The 5,000-nt window shown below is 70.4% G+C and overlaps 1 non-coding gene across 1 annotated transcript; it reads right to left on the minus strand.

Moving 5' to 3' along the window:
- Positions 1–2,698: 2,698 nt before the first annotated feature.
- On the minus strand, positions 2,699–2,817 carry LOC135977796 (5S ribosomal RNA). Its single transcript, XR_010595239.1, has one exon. It is a non-coding gene; the product is annotated as a 5S ribosomal RNA (ribosomal RNA).
- Between the last annotated feature and the right edge of the window lie 2,183 nt (positions 2,818–5,000).

Raw genomic sequence — 5,000 nt, forward strand, 5'->3', positions numbered from 1 at the left:
AGTCATCCCCCGGGCAGTCCGCGGGAGGCTTAATAGTCGTCCCCCGAGTGCTCCGGGGGGCAGGCTTAATAGTCGTTCCCCAGGCAGTCTGGGAGAGGCTTAAGAGTCATCCCCCGACAGTGTGGGTGTGGGTGTGGGCGGGGGGGAGGCTTAGCAGTCGTCCCCAGGGCGGTCCGGGGGTGGGGGGAGGCCTCAGAGTCGTCCCTCCGAGAGCCGTGTCGGCGGCGGTGGCGGGTGTCAGGCTTTACGTCCAGCCTCCGGAGGGTGAGCGTCCTCGGACGCGATGCAGCCGCCGCAGAGAGGCAGCCTCCGAGGCAGGGAGCGGAGCACCGAGGCTGGGGAGTGGGGAGCAGGAGCCGGGGGGGAGGTGGGGGGCGTTCAGGACAACAGGTCAACCCCCTGGAAGCGGCTGTCAAATGTTCAACGTCCCCACTCGGCCACCAGGTCAAGCCCCGGGAAGCGGCTGTAAAATTCTCAAAGTCCCCACCGGGACAATAGGTCAAGCCCTGGGAGGCGGCTGTCAAATGTTCAAAGTCCCCACCGGGACAACAGGTCAACCCCCGGGAAGCGGCTGTCAAATTTTCAAAGTCCCCGTTCGGCCACCAGGTCAACCCGCTGAATCTACTGGGTTGACCTGGCGGCCGTTTTGCTTTCCGGCCACCAGGTCAACCCATTGGTTTCGACGGGTTGACCTGGCGGCTGGTTTGCTTTCCGGCCACCAGGTCAACCCATTGGATTCGACGGGTTGACCTGGTGGCCGGTTTGCTTTCCGGCCCGGGTGTCACCCCACTCCGAGGGCAGCACGGCAGTGGTCTTGAGGACCACAGAGGGGGGCTTAATAGTCGAGACGGAGCAGGTCCGGGGGAGGCTTAATAGTCGCCCCCCGGCCAGTCCGGGGGAGGCTTAATAGTCGTCCCCCGAGGACTCCGGGGGCCAGGCTTAATAGTCGTCCCCCCCCGGGCGCTCCAGGGGGGAAAGCTTAATAGTCCTCCCCCGAGGACTCCGGGGGCAGGCTTAACAGTCGTCCGCCCCGGGCGCTCCAGGGGGAAAGCTTAATAGTCCTCCCCCGACAGTGTGTGTGTGTGTGTGTGGGAGGGAGGCTTAGCAGTCTTGCCCCGGGCGGTCCGGTGGGGGAGGCTTAGCAGTCGTCCCCAGGGCGGTCCGGGGGTGGGGGGGGGGGGGAGGCCTCACAGTCGTCCCTCGGAGAGCCGGGTCAGCGGCAGTGGTGGGTTTACGTCCAGCCTCCGGAGGGTGCGCGTCCTCGGAGGCGATGCAGGCGCCGCAGAGAGGCAGCCTCCGAGGCAGGGAGCGGAGCACCGAGGCTGGGGAGAGGGGAGCAGGAGCCGGGGGCTGGGGCTGGGGGTGGGGGGCGTTCAGGACAACCGGTCAAGCCCCGGGAAGCAGCTGTCAAATGTTCCAAGTCCCCACTCGGCCACCAGGTCCACCCCAGTCTAGCAATGGGGTTGACCTGGCTGACGGCCGGTTAGTATCAAGGTAAACTCACCGTCGTCCACAGGAGGGCAGCTCTCAGGCCGGCCGGCTGCGGCTGACTCTGGGGCGGCGCCCGGTCCCGGCAGCGAGGGGCGGGGGGCGCGGAGCGAGACGGGGCTAACCGGGGGGGGGCGCCTCCTGCGACTTTGGGGGCCGCGGGTCGTCAGTGGCGTGCAGGCCGGGCCTCTCCCGGGGGATTCGGGGGGGCGGTCCTGCGGGCCGGGCGCAGGGGGCTCGAGCGAGCCCGGGCCGGTCCGCCCCGGGGCCGGGGTCTCCGCCTGCGGCTCAGGGGGGCGCGGGTCGTCGGGGGAGGAAGCCCGGGGGAGCCGCACACCGGCCCGCCAGGCCAGGCCTGGCCTGGATGGCCGCGGGGGGATTCGGGGCGGTCCCGCGGGCCGGGGGCCGGGCGCAGGGGAGGCGGGGGGGCCGAGCGAGTCCGTCCCGGGCCCGGGGCCTCCCCCTGCGGCTTTGGGGTCCGTGGGTCCCCGCTGGAGGAAGCCACTGGGAGCTGGACACCCGCCGTCCGTCCCGCCAGGCCAGGCCTGGCCTGGGTGGCCGCGGGGGGATTCGGGGCGGTCCCGCGGGCCGGGGGCCGGGCGCAGGGGAGGCGGGGGGGCCGAGCGAGTCGGGCCCGGGCCCGGGGCCTCCCCCTGCGGCTTTGGGGTCCGTGGGTCCCCGCTGGAGGAAGCCGCTGGGCGCTGGACACCCGCCGTCCGTCCCGCCTGGCCAGGCCTGGCCTGGGTGGCCGCGGGGGGATTCGGGGCGGTCCCGCGGGCCGGCGGCCGGGCGCAGGGGGTCCGAGCGAGTCCGTCCCGGGCCCGGGGCCTCCCCCTGCGGCTTTGGGGTCCGTGGGTCCCCGCTGGAGGAAGCCGCTGGGCGCTGGACACCCGCCGTCCGTCCCGCCTGGCCAGGCCTGGCCTGGGTGGCCGCGGGGGGGGATTCGGGGCGGACCTGCGGGCCGGCGGCCGGGAGGGTCCGGGCCAGTCCGCCCCATGCCCGGGGTCTCCCCCAGCGGCTTCGGTGGCCCCGGGGGGGGTCCTCCGCGGAGGAAGCCGGGTGGGTGGGGAGCCGGACCCCAGGCGCCCAGACCCGTGACCTGCGGCCGCGACCTCCGACTCGGCAGGAGCGACGAGGGGCTTTCCGGCCCGTCCCCCCCTCTCCTTCCCCCCCAGAAAAGGAGAGAGAGCTGACTCGGACCGGGAAAAGCTGCCTACGGCACCTGGGATTCCCAGGCGGTCACCCATCCAAGTACTAGCCAGGCCCGGGACGGTTTACCTTCCGAGATCGGACGGGATCGGGGGCGTTCGGTCCGGTATGGCCGTAGGCACCCGGCCCCGCGCCTCCTCGCCCGCTTTCCCCTGCCGACGCCCGGGCCTGCCGCACGGTGAGCCCCGGTCGGACTGCCCCCCCCCCCTGCGGCAGGGCCCCCGTCTCTCGCGGGCCCGGTCCTTTTTTCCTTTTCGAGCTCCGGGGCCCGGGCTGGCCGCCAGAGCCCCTCCGCCCGCCCTCCCCGGCGTCGGGGAAAATACTGTCCCGGACTTCCAGTGCGCCCGATCCTGTCAGCCGGGGGGTGGGGAGGGGCAGTCCCTCGCTGCGGCCGGGGAGGGTGAGCCCAGGGCGGCTTGCCTGCCGTGCGAGGCCCCTCTCGGCCACCAGGTCAACCCCGAGTCGAAAGGGCTGAAAAATTTTCAGAGTCCCCTCCCGGGCACCAGGTCAACCCGTGGAATCGGACGGGTTCACCTGCTGGCCGGTTCGCTTCCCGGGCACCAGGTCAACCCGTGGAATCGAAAGGGTTCACCTGCTGGCCGGTTTGCTTTCCGGCCACCAGGTCAACCCCTAGGGGTTTTAACGGGGGCACGCCCGGTGGCCTCTTTCCCGTCCGGTCACCAGGTCAACCCGGATCTCCCTCCTTCCCTGGGCGTCCCCTCCTCGGAGGCGTCAGGTTCCATTCCCCCCCCCCCCCCAGACTTCCAGGGGCCCGATCCAGTCGGCCGGGAGGCAGTCCCTCGCTGCGGCCGGGGAGGGTGAGCCCAGGGCGGCCTGGTCCATGTCTCTAGTGGGCCCGATCCTTTTTTTTTTTTTCGAGCTCCGGGGCCAGGCCCGCCCGGGCAGCCCTCCTCGGAGGCGTGGGGCGATTTCCCCCCGCCCCCAGACTTCCAGGGGCCCGATCCTGTCGGCCGGGAGGCAGTCCCTCGCTGCGGCCGGGGAGGGTCAGCCCAGGGCGGCTTGCCTGCCGTGCGAGTCCCCTCTCGGCCACCAGGTCAACCCCGAGTCGAAAGGGCTGAAAAATTTTCAGAGTCCCCTCCCGGGCACCAGGTCAACCCGTGGAATCGAACGGGTTCACCTGCTGGCCGGTTCGCTTTCCGGCCACCAGGTCAACCCGTGGAATCGAAAGGGTTCACCTGCTGGCCGGTTCGCTTTCCGGCCACCAGGTCAACCCCTAGGTTTTAAGGGGGGGGGACGCCAGGTGGCCTCTTTCCCGTCCGGTCACCAGGTCAACCCGGATCTCCCTCCTTCCCTGGGCGCCCCCTCCTCGGAGGCGTCAGGTTCCATTCTTTTTTCCAGACTTCCAGGGGCCCGATCCAGTCGGCCGGGTGGCAGTCCCTCGCTGCGGCCGGGGAGGGTGAGCCCAGGGCGGCTTGCCTGCCGTGCGAGTCCCCTCTCGGCCACCAGGTCAACCCCGAGTCGAAAGGGCTGAAAAATTTTCAGAGTCCCCTCCCGGGCACCAGGTCAACCCGTGGAATCGAACGGGTTCACCTGCTGGCCGGTTCGCTTCCCGGGCACCAGGTCAACCCGTGGAATCGAAAGGGTTCACCTGCTGGCCGGTTCGCTTTCCGGCCACCAGGTCAACCCCTAGGTTTTAAGGGGGGGGACGCCCGGTGGCCTCTTTCCCGTCCGGTCACCAGGTCAACCCGGATCTCCCTCCTTCCCTGGGCGCCCCCTCCTCGGAGGCGTCAGGTTCCAGTCTTTTTTCCAGACTTCCAGGGGCCCGATCCAGTCGGCCGGGAGGCAGTCCCTCGCTGCGGCCGGGGAGGGTGAGCCCAGGGCGGCCTGGTCCATGTCTCTAGTGGGCCCGATCCTTTTTTTTTTTTCGAGCTCCGGGGCCAGGCCCGCCCGGGCAGCCCTCCTCGGAGGCGTGGGGCGATTTCCCCCCCCCACCCCCAGACTTCCAGGGGCCCGATCCTGTCGGCCGGGAGGCAGTCCCTCGCCGCGTCCGGGGACGGCGAGACGCTCGGCCACCGGGTCAACCCGGAGGAAGCGGGCTGGGGGGAAAAAAAAAAAAAAAAGTTTTCCAAGTCCGAAAAATTTTCAAAGTCCCCTCTCGGCCACCAGGTCAACCCCTTTGGAGCGAATGGGTTGACCTGACGGCCGGTCGTCTCGCGGATGTCCGGAAGGGGTCGCCCCACGCCGTCTCGGCCGACCGAGGGAACCACGAGGTGGCGCCCGGTTCCAGTTTCGTACCGCCGAAGGCGGGGCTTTGGCTTTTTCGACCTGCCTTTCGAGGATTG

Source organism: Chrysemys picta, unplaced genomic scaffold, assembly GCF_011386835.1.
Source record: "Chrysemys picta bellii isolate R12L10 unplaced genomic scaffold, ASM1138683v2 scaf36, whole genome shotgun sequence".
In the NCBI taxonomy this organism is placed as follows: domain Eukaryota; kingdom Metazoa; phylum Chordata; order Testudines; family Emydidae; genus Chrysemys; species Chrysemys picta.